The sequence below is a fragment of the Cervus canadensis genome, chromosome 26 (assembly GCF_019320065.1).
Source record: "Cervus canadensis isolate Bull #8, Minnesota chromosome 26, ASM1932006v1, whole genome shotgun sequence".
NCBI classification, from domain to species: domain Eukaryota; kingdom Metazoa; phylum Chordata; class Mammalia; order Artiodactyla; family Cervidae; genus Cervus; species Cervus canadensis.
In genome coordinates this window covers 35,494,208-35,506,410 of record NC_057411.1, presented here as the reverse complement: position 1 = coordinate 35,506,410, position 12,203 = coordinate 35,494,208, and positions in this window count along the sequence as shown.

Genomic DNA, 12,203 nt, shown 5'->3' with positions numbered 1-12,203 from the left:
GAAGTTTGTCCAAATTCATGTCCACTGCATTGGTGATGACATCCAGCAGTTTCATCCTCTTATGCCCTCTTATCTTTCTGTCCTCAATTTTTCCCAGCCTCAGGGACTTTTTCAATGAGTTGGATCTTCACATCAGATGACCAAAATACTGGAGCTTCAGCATCAGTTCCTTCCAACCCTTCCAATGAGTATTCAGGGTTGATTTCCCTCAAGATTTACTGATTTGATATCCTTGCTATCCAAGGGACTCTCAGGAGTCTTCTCTAGTACCATAGTTCGAAGGCATCAATTCTTTGGTGCTCTGCCTTCTTTACAGTCCACCTCTCACAATGGCACATGACCACTGGGAAGATCATAATCTTGACTTTATGGACTTTTGTCAAGAGAGCAATGTCTCTGCTTTTCAACACACTGTCTAGGTTTGTCATAGCTTTCCTGTCAAGAAATCTTCTGATTTCATGGCTGCAGTTACCATCTGCAATGCTGATTAAAAAAAAAAACAACAACTTATAATGTGAGGTGATGTATGTGTTAATTAACTTGATTGAATTGATCATTTCACAATGTATGCAAATATTATCTTATCACATGTATGTGTGTGTTAATTGCTCAGTTGTGTCCAACTCTTTGCGACTCCATGAACTATATATAGCCCATGAGACTCCCTTGTTCATGGAACTCTGCAGGCAAGAACACTGCAGTGGGTTGCCATTCCCATCTCCAGGGGATCACGTGCATACCTTAAATAAATAAAATTTCCATCTGGTTCTTTTAAAAATAACTTCTACCTCTTTATTGATATTCTTTGATGAGTCATTCTCATCATGTTTTCCAGCTTTACTGAGGTATAATTGACAAATAAAAATTGTATCAAATATGTTCTCTGATCTAATGGAGTTAAATTAGAAATCAACAATGGAAAGAAATTTTGTTAAGTCTACAAAAGTACAGAAATTTAAAAAAAAAAGATAATCAAGCATGTAAAAGGGGACATCACTGGTATCCTTGCAGAAATAAAAGGAATCAAAGGAGAATCCTATGAGTAACTTTATACCAATATTAGAAAACTTTGATGAAATGGTCAAATTCTTAGACACAAGCTATCAAAACTGACTCATGAAAAGATAGAAAGTTTGAATAGACCTATAAAAGGTAAAGAGATTGAATTATACTAAAAATATTCCCACAAGGAAATAGTCCTGACACAGATGGTTTCACAGATGAATTTCATCAAACATATAGAGAATAGATAACATTGATCCATCACAAATTTTCTAGAAAATAGAAGGGGAGGAAGACTTTGCAACTCATTCTAGGAAGTCAGAATTACTCCAATGAAAGAAGTCAGACACAAAAGACTGCTTATTGTGTGATTCTGTTTGTATGAAAAGCCCCCAAAGGAAAACACACAAGCAGTTGCCTGGAGCTGGGATTGGGAATGGAGGTTGGCTGCAAACTAGTACAAAGGATCCTTCTGAGATGATCAAAATGTTCTAAAGTTGTTTTGGTGCTGGTTGTACAATTCCATAAATTTACTAACAATCATTCAATTATATATTTACAATGGAAAAAGAAAGGAGTAGGTATTGGTTAGGTGAAGATGAAGGGAGAAGAATGGAGGGCCCCAGGGAAAGGCCCTGAGGCAAGAGAGCACTGGGTTGGCCAAAAGTTTGTCTGGGTTTTCTGTTACATAGTATGGAAGAACCCAAACAATTTTATTGGCCAACACAATACTTTGGTGACTTTGAGTCAGTAAAAGAAATTCAATAATGGTGATGCTTAAAGTATATGAATGAAAGAATTGCAAAAAAAGTGGATTAAAGCTATGTTTCAGTTCATATTTTATTATTATTAAAGAGAAAGATAATCTCTATTGGCTTAGCCATTGACTATAGATCCAAAGCATAATTTTCACAAGAAGTAAAGTTAAATTCTTTACTGTCCTGAAAAGCTGAATCCCCAAATTTCAAAATTAATAAAATATTTTAAAGAATGACCTAATTGAAAATATCTACATGTTCTACATCGGTAATAATGGCCAATAACTCCATCAAAAAAAAAAAAGAATTACCATAGACATCTTTATATTTTATATATTTTATTCTGAACATGTCAGTAACAACAACAACAACAAAAAATCAGGTCAGAACATGTTTGTCACATGAACACCTGGTTGAATTTGGATATTGCTTGTGTTTTAACCTTTTGGTTTTTGAAGACATAAAATTCTAAATAGCAACTATAGATTTAAAAAATTTTTCTTTCAATATCTAGTCTTACATTATTATTATTATTATTAATATGAACTTCCAGATGTTCAAGCTCGATTTAGAAAAGGCAGAGGATCTGTTTCACCATAGATAATATGATCATATGACAAAAGCCACTACAATATTGTAAAGTAATTAGCCTCCAACTAATAAAAAAAAAAAAAAAACTAAAAAAAAAAAAAAGAAAAGGCAGAGGAACCAGAGATCAACATCTGGTCAACCAATTGCCAACATTTGTTGGATTGTTGAAAAAGCAAGAGAGTACCAAAAAACATCTACTTCTGCTTTATTTACTACACCAAAACCTTTGACTGTGTGGATCACAACAAACTGTGGAAATTCTTAAAGAGATGGGAATACCAGGTCACCTGAACTTTTTAGGGGTGTTCATTACTGGCCTATTAATGGAGGCCATGATGGTTTATTATGTGTTGAAAGATGAGGAGGTGGAAATTGTGTTTCAATTTAATGGTCTAGGGGATTGAGTTATTTATGATACAGGGGACTCTGGGTTTTTTAGAAATCTCTATGCAGGTCAAGAAGCAACAGTTAGAATTGGACATGGAGCAACAGACGGGTTCTAAATTGGGAAAGGAGTACGTCAAGGCTGCATATTGTCACCCTGCTTATTTAACTTATATGCAGAGTACACCATATGAAATGCTGGGCTGGATGAAGCACAAGCTGGAATCAAGATTGCCGGGAGAAATATCAATAAGCTCAGATGACACCACCCATATGGCAGAAAACGAAGAAGAACTAAGGAGCCTCTTGATGAAAGTGAAAGAGGAGAGTGAAAAAGTTCGCTTAAAACTCAACATTCAGAAAACTAAGATCATGGCATCTGGTTCCATCACTTCAAGGCAAATAGATGAGGAAACAATGAAAACAGTGACAGACTTTAATTCTGGGGGCTCCAAAATCACTGCAGATGGTGACTGCAGCCATGAAATTAAAAGATGCTTGCTCCTTGGAAGAAAAGCTATGAACAACCTAGACAGCATATTAAAAAGCAGAGACATTACTTTGTCAACAAAGGTCCATCTAGTCAAAGCTATGGTTTTTCCAGTAGCCACGTATGGATGTGAGAGTTAGACTGTGAAGAAAGTTGTGCACCGAAGAACTGATGCTTTTGAACTGTGGTGTTGGAGAAGACTCTTGAGAGTCCCTTGGACTGCAAGAAGATCCAACCAGTCAATCCTAAAGGAAATCAGTCCTGAATATTCATTGGAAGGATGATGCTGAAGCTGAAACTCCAATACTTTGGCCACCTAATGTGAAGAGCTGACTCATTAGAAAAGATCCTGATGCTGGGAAAGATTGAGGGCGGGAGGAGAAGGGGACAACAGAGGATGAGATGGTTGGATGGCATCACTGACTCGATGGACATGAGTTTGAGCAAGCTCTGAGAAGTGGTGATTGACAGGGAGGCCTGGCATGCTGCAGTCCATGGGGTCACAAAGAGTCAGACACGACTGAGTGACTGAACTGAACTGATATTTATTTATTTGGCTGCACCAGGTTCTAGTTGTGCCATGCAGGGTCTTTAGTTGCAACTTGGAGGATTTAGTTTCCTGACCATGGATACAACCCAGTCTCCTCTGCCTTGGGAGTTCCAGGCACTGGGCCACCAGGAACATCTCCCTGGTCTTACTTTCATTGTGAATTTTAAAGTGTCAATTTCATTTCAATTTCATATGAGAAAAGGAAACCAGCAGCATATCCAGAATCAGCATAAGAGAGAGAAGCTTTATATAGAAATATGAATCCTGACATCAAGATATGAAATGTACTGCCCTTCTTTGTCCTTCTCATCAAAACTCCACCCTGTGAAGCATTCCTGTCACCTGAGGCGTGGCTGTCAGATTTCTCCTAAGTCAACTTTCATTCTCAACCCCATCTTGGCTTTTCTCTCACCTATGATCCTTTGTCTCTCTCGAGTAAAGGCAACCAGGCTGAATAAAAGCAACAGGGTGATTGTGTGATGGGGATCAGTGGTTCCCAGACACTGGGTTAAGAGGCCACCAAATTGATTTCACTTGAGAGCAAATTCAGATCTGAACCCAGTTTTTCAGAGGTGAAGGAGATCTATTGATTTTCGTCACAGTCAGTTTAAAACTGAAATGATCGCCATTTTAACTGTGTCGGACTTAACAGATCTCTATTGGAAATGAATATCGTTGCCGCTGGAAGCTGTTTTTCTTTTGACTGAATTCTATATTGTACATCTGAGATGGAAAATAAAGTAATAAGACAGTGAAAAGCAGCTGGGAACTTCTGTGGTGCCTGTTATTTACCTCTCTAGGTAAATGAAGCGGGCCAGGGAGGGAGAATGGTTGGTTCACAGCACTGTCTACAATACCTGAGTCCCTCCTGAGTGGAAACGAGTCATCTAAACCAGAAGCAGATCACCTACAAGGCTGGGCTCATTTCTGTAAACACCTTACCACTTCAGTTGTTGACAGTCTGTGAAAACAAAGCCCTCTTGGGGTCTACAGGAGAGGCATGTGGGAGATGCAGGCTTTAGGGTTTCTTTGCAGAACTTGGTTTGAAGCTTAATATTGAGCTTTAAACAGCCATAACCATGCCAAGTGAATATACAGTTGACTCTTGAACAACACGGGTTTGAACTTGCATGGGTCCAATAATATGCAGATCTTTACCAATAAGCACATATTATTGATAAGAAGACTTACCTATAATGTAAAAAGTCGATAAAGACATATTTTGTATATATATTCTGTACTCTTAAATTAAGCTAGAAAAAGGAAATGTTATTAAGAAAATCATGTGTGTATGCTATGCAATGAGTCAGACTTAGCACGCATGCTTGATTTTCTTAATAACATTTCCTTTCTTTATCTTAGGAATACAGAATATATGTATATATACAAAATATATCTTAATCTACTTTTAATGTTATAGGTAAGTCTTCTCGCCAATAGCATTCTATTAATAGTTAAGTTTTAGGGGGTCAAAAGTTGTACATGGATTTTTGAATATGTGGGGGTCAGTGTCTCAAATGCCTAGCTTGTTCAAGGGTCATCTGTACATATATATTAGACTGTTTCTGGAAAGTACAAATAATATGATGATGTTTTTGAATGAACCTAAGTTTCATTCACAAAAATTACATTTCTATATTAGTACTTCCTCTTAGGAAATGCCAGGATGAAAAAGACTTGCCATGTCTTCATTTGGCTGGTGTTCAAAACTGGCCATTGTTAGCCAAGCTAAGTGAGAAATTTTAGGGGGGGTTGTTTCCTAGAGATTTAAATTTTCCTAAAGCTACCTTTGTGTGTACTCAGTTGCTCAGTTGTGTCTGACTCTTTGTGACCCATGAACTGTAGACCACTGGGCTCCCTTAACCATGGAATTTTCCAGGCAAGAATATTGGAGTGGGTTACCATTTCCTACTTCAGGGGATCTTCCTGACCCAAGGATTGAACTCTTATCTCTTGCATTTCCTGCATTGGCAGGTGGATTCTTTACCACTGTGCCTCCTGGAAGCCCATAATAATCTTTACGCCTAGAGAAAATATCTATCATCTTGGTTTTTGAAAGTAAACAGATAGAATAAACTTTTCTAAAAATTTTGAACTCTATTTCCAATAGTATTTCAATGATTAACTATTGTGATAATTTTCCAACACACATTTTACCAAATGATGAATCTGTTCTGCCAATGACAAACAGGTGTTTTTTTGTTGCTATAAGCTCCCCTTTCTACTCATCCTTTTTTAAAAAAAATCATTGTCATCATTATCACCATTATTTCTTCGTCACTCTCCATTTTTGTGCTAGGTCACTTCAGTCATGTATGACTCTTTGCAACCCTATGGAATGTAGCCCGCCAGGCTCCTCTGTCCATGGGGATTCTCCAGGCAAGAATACTGGAGTGGGTTGCCATTTTTTCCTCGACAGCATCTTCACAACCCAAGGATCAAACCCATGTCTCTTATGTCTCCTGCATTGGCAGGAGGGTTCTTTACCACTAGTGCCACCTGGGAAGCCCTCTCCATTTAAAATTTCTACTTTATGAAGGGATATTTGTATATTTGTGTGTGTGTATGTGTGTGTGTGTTATATGTGATACATTAAAATATAGATAAAAGACTGTCATCACTGTGATCATTCTGTGAGTGGTGGATGCAGTGGTAGTGGGCAGAGAGGAGACAAATAAAATCTATCCCAGTTCTTTCATTCATCAGATTATGTTAGTTGATTTATTTATATCTCACTTAATCCTCACAAAATATGAGAGGCATATTATTATTATTTTATTAATGAAAAATGGAGATTCAAGAAGTTAAGCAACTTTTCTGAGGTGACATAGCTAGTAGGTGGATTGCTGGCAAGTCTTTTGGAACAGTACACCTCCACCCTTCCTCAAACCTGGGCTGCTCTGAGGCATTCCTGCAAGTCAGATGAGTACAACGCTGGTTGGATCCTGCCGTTCAAGGACCCGTCTACCTGGCAGCCTAGTGATGCTACAGATCTGCACTGCTCTTCATTCCAGTGCTTCATCAAAACAGTGTATCCATCACTAGGTTGTGGTTGAATGCTCTCATGGGGAAAGTCTACAGTTCAATTTCCTTTTTTAAAGCTTTTCATTTTGTATTGTGAAAGTTGCTCAGTCGTGTCCAACTCTTTGTGACCCTATGGTCTCTGTAGTCCATGGAATTCTCCAGGCCAGAATACTGGAGTGGGTAGCCTTTCCCTTTCTCCAGGGGATCTTCCCAACCCAGGGGTCAAACCCAGGTCTCCAGCATTGCAGGCGGATTCTTTACCACCTTTGCCACAAGAAAAGCCCTTTATTTTGTATTGGGATATAACCAATTAATGAACCATGTTGTGATAGTTCCAGATGAACAGCAAAAGGGATTCAGCCATACATATACATGCATCCATTCTCCTCCAAACTCCCCTCCCATTCAGGCTGCCATATAACTACAGTTTCATAACTATAATTACAGTTGGAGCAGTCTTGTAAACAGATATGTTAACTGAAACATAAATTAAGAGAGAGTTCAACAGCTAAATTTATCCAGAAGTTACAAAAGCATTACCAGGAGTAAATGAACAAGACTTAAAAACATCCAAGCCCATCCTTAAGTTCTTATCAATGATTTAAAGGCACTCTTGATCATTCAAACAGCTGACTATATCTTATTCCTTCATGTACTACTTTCAGTTTATAGTTGGAGTCTTGTCACGCTGGCTAGGTGCAGAGCCTTTTGGAGTAATTTTTCTACATGAATAGAGTGAAGAAGGAAAAGTTAAAATTAGATTTTATGGAGAATGATCTGGCGAGGGTTAGGTTATGAAAAATCAAACATTAAAACCATGTGCAATAAGCAGAGTCGAGTCATGAATGTAGAAACAAATCTATGATTAAGGAAGGGGATAAGGAGGGGTAGGGATAACTGGGAGATTGGGAACAACATATACACACTCCTGTATATAAAATAGATAATTGATAAGGACCTACGGTATAGCACAGGGAGCTCTACTCAATGCTCTGTAATGGCCTATAGGGGAAAAGAATCTTTAAAAAAAAGAGTGGATGTATTTATATGTATAACTGATTCACTCCGCTGTACACCTGTGAGAATGGGAATATTTCCTGCCATATCAGTAAGCAAAGACGACAGTCATCACACTGCAGCCCTCCAGCGTGAGCCTGTGCACCCTAAGGAAACTCAGGAAGGAGAAAAATACCAGCTCACTAGCAGGCATCACACTACAACCACTCCCTACAGCCAGCCCTAAGGAAAGGAAACTCAGGATATGAAAACACAGGATACTGGCCCCAAACAGCCAAGTGCAAATCAAAAGCATTATTTCAGCAAGCCCAGACTCTTGCATCTTCCCACACACAGAAACATGCTAAATTCCTTAACTTGAGATAGCTGATTTTCTTTAATTAACAATAATCTTTTGATGTTCAGACTACCTACCCATTGTTGAAAAGCCTCTATATAACCTGGCTCCTCCACTCACCTTCTCAGAGCAGTTCTCTAAGTGTTACTTGAGATACTGTCTCCCGGGCCCGAAGTCCTAATAACTCCCAGCAAATAAAATGTAACTCTCAATTTTTAGGTTGTGAATATTTTTTTAAGCCAGCAACTGAACCTAACATGAAATTGTAAATAACTTTAAGTGAGTAAGTGAAAGTTACTCAATTGTGTCTGACTCTCTGCAACCCCACGGACTATACAGTCCATAGAATTCTCCAGGCCAGAATACTGGAGTGGGTAGCCGTTGCCCTTCTCCAGGGGATCTTCCCAACCCAGGAATTGAACCCAGGTCTCCCACATTGCAGGTGGATTCTTTACCAGCTGCACCACCAGGGAAGCCCAAATCAACTATACTCCCATAAAAAGTGGATAGAAGGCCAGGGTGTCAGCTCATGGTGAAAGAATTCAGGGAAGTTCATTTGCTTCCTCTTTTGATAAAGGTCTAGATGGAATCCGTGAGGCTCAGAATTTCAGAATTGAATAAGTAAAATTGTATGATGTCTTCTAGACTGGGCCAGTGTTCCTTAGTATCACCTGTGGAATTTTTCACGCATCCTGAATCTCCACTGCAGCTTTATTGATTTGGGGTTTGGAATATGTGTGTTTAAAAAGTTGTCCCCCCCCCCCCAAAAAAAAATATTATGCAGAGACTAAGAAAAAGAGAAAAGAAAAAGGAAGAGGCAGAGGGGGAGAAGGAGGAGAATGGTGTACAAATACTAAACCAAAGATGTGCTAACAGTGAGTACACCTGGATGAAGAGCAGCTGGGCTGTACTGGAGCCCGTGTGGATGGAATCATGATCCTGTGCTTATCTTCCCATTCTGTATCAGTAACTTCATACTGGTTGCTGGAAACTGACGCTGCTTGGGCTATTCACACTATGAAAATCAGAAAATTCAACAAATTGGGACGTTCTTTCTCCCTTCTTCAAACGTCCATTCAGCACACCGTTGGGTATATGAATGCTTTCTGTGCATCTTCTGGGAATGCACCTACAGCCTGTCTGGCACCCACAATTGGGATTTGGTAAGTACTGCACTTGATAATGGGCTTCCCAGGTGGCACCAGTGGTAAGAACCCGCCTGCCAATGCAGGCGATGTAAGAGACCTGGGCTTGATCCCTGGGTCGGGAAGATCCCCTGGAGAAGGGAATGGTACCCTACCCCAGTGTTCTTGCCTGGAGAATCCCATGGACAGAGGAGCCTTGTGGGCTACAGTCCATAGGGTCACACAAAATTAGACAGGACTGAAGTGACTTAGCATGCATGCACGCACTAGACAGTAAGCTTCTTGAGGGCAAGAATCATGTCCAGCTATATCTTGACTGTATACTCAGCATGTATCTTGATGCCAAATATATGGTGGACAATAAATACTTGTTAAATAAATGAATGAGTTTCTCATACTATGACATTTTACATTACCTTCATTTGGGATGGGTGGCAGAGACAAAGCAATGGAAGAAGATGAAAATACATAGTTAATATTCTATACAAAACTTCCATTAACTCCTGTGGGGAGAGGGTATTTAGCAAATGGAAAGCAGAAGGTCCAAAATTAATCCCATCTTAACCTCAGGAAATGCATAAGGGAAGAAAATTCGCATTACTGATTACACACGGCTACCTGACAGATAGAAATGAGATAATAAGTAGATATTGACTTCTGTTGAGGTGAACATCAAGATCTATTGACCTAAGAGGTAAATATTGACCGAGGTGAAGTCAAGGTCAATATTTGCCTCAAAGAACAGGAAATTCTTAATGCTCACCAATATATAAAGGTTATATGTGAATTTTAACATACATTTCCCAGGCATAACATTATGAAGGTTATTTTCTCAAGCAATTCACAGAAGTCTCTTTTAAAATTTTAAGTTATATCAAAATGGTCTCTTTTAAAGAATAAGGATCTCTGCTTCTTTTTTCTGTTGCTGATGTTTGCTGAGCCATGAGTTAAGAGGATTTGATATGGGACAGCAAAGGTTAACAAGAGTTTAACAGAACCCAGCCATCCCTTAGGATGTCACAAAGGACATCTTACAGAATCATCATGGTTATTAGTGACATTTTCTCACAACTATCTTTGCCAATCATGAGTCAAAATCTTTCTTTCTGTAGCAACACATCTTAATCATAGTCCTCAGGCTTTACATCTGCGAGTGTACCCATCTAGTCATCAGACTCTAATTTATTTCTTGGCTTCAAGATGGACTCTATCAAAAGGTGACCCTGGGCTGGTAATCCCGGTCATCATGGATCTTCAGATGAAGTTATTCTGTTGACTCCAGTGGTGGGGAAGAAGGGAATGGAGTTTTTAAATCGCTCTCCATTCCTCTGCTCCTTGGAGAAACCCCCATCAGTCTTGACTCGAAGCTATCTGGAAGCTAATGTCCAGAAACTTCCAGTGCCCCCAGTAACAGACTGTTCAGGCCCAGCCAGGAGGTGGCTTCTCTACAAGCTCAATGACCATTCTCGCTTCCCACGTCATAGTTCCCTAGTCTTGCCTAGGACGTCTTGCTGAATTTTGAGTGATTTGAATGGAATCATCCTTACCAAGCCTCCTTTGTTATTCTTCCCTTGTTCCTTCTCAACCTAACTTTCAGACCAAGTAACAAAACTGGGGGTCCGTTCAAGCAAAGAAAATGTCAGTGCCTTCCAACAATACAAGCTCAGAGTCCCAGCTCCCTTTCAGCTCCCTTAAGTTCCCCAAGGGTAAAGACAATGCCCCCACCTCTTCACTCCTCCAGCACCTAAAACGGTGCTGAGGGGAGTGGACTCTCAACAAAGAAGAGCAGAAGGGCTCAAGTGAGTGAGCAGATGCAAAGGCCTCCTCATTGTCTCCTGACTCATTCCCTCCTGCTACCTCAAGGCATTTGCAGAGATGGCAGGAGGACGGGATTACCAGCATCTCTAGCCAATGCAAGGATTGAAACCTACCACCCCTCCCTCACTGGCCAGACGCTAATGTATGCATTGCCTGATTTTCATACGTGCTGATTGCATAGCGATTTCTTCTCCAAAGTGCCAAGGAGGAGAGCCACCCCTGGACTAAATGTAAAATCTTTATTCTCACCAATGTCTAAATCATTGTTTTCTCGCGCCCGAAATCCTGTGGCACACATTATTAATAGCTCTGGTCTCTCCACCACTTGACACGGCGCTCCAGCTGTCATTCCGCTCGCTGGCTCCTATGATTCTTGCACTGGTGAAGTGCCAGGCCCGGGCCCAGCCCATCCGTCACTGTCACCCACCACCCAGTGATGAATAGCCCGGCCGTCGCCGTGGCGAGGCCCGGGCCCTGATTCACACACGCCTGACTTTTACCAACTTCAGCACGCCAGCTGAGGCCTATCCCAGTCGAGGAAGGGCCGCAGTGACCTGGAAATGGCACCGCCTCCCGCTCCCCGAGCCTCCTCCCTCCCCCGCCTCCCCCCTCAGATTAGTTAAAAATGAAACAAATCCTAATGTGATCATGTCACTAATTATGCATTTAATTCAGTTATAAGGAGCTAATGGCTCCCTCAGTGACAGCTTTTACTGCTAAAAGGCAATTCATTCCTGAAACGGAGAAATCTAATTACACAAAATGCTTCATCCTAATCCTTTCAAAGAATAATCTTATTTGTAGACATTAACATCCCAGATGCTGCTGCTGTTTGTCCATTATGACAGTGTTTGTCCTGAATAATGTATAAATAGCTCTTTCTGGACAGTTGCATGTCACTAAATCAATACAATTTGCTGCCTTCTGTTACATTAAGTCGGCCTGGGCCGGCTGGAGAAAATTAACCTTTTGTTTCCCTCCCCTCCCCCTTTCTCAAAGGGCCTTCAGAATTAGAAATGAGAAAAGGATCAAAGGGGACTGGGGTGGGATTGAACAGGGACAGTGGGGAGAGAGGGAGGGAGCAGGG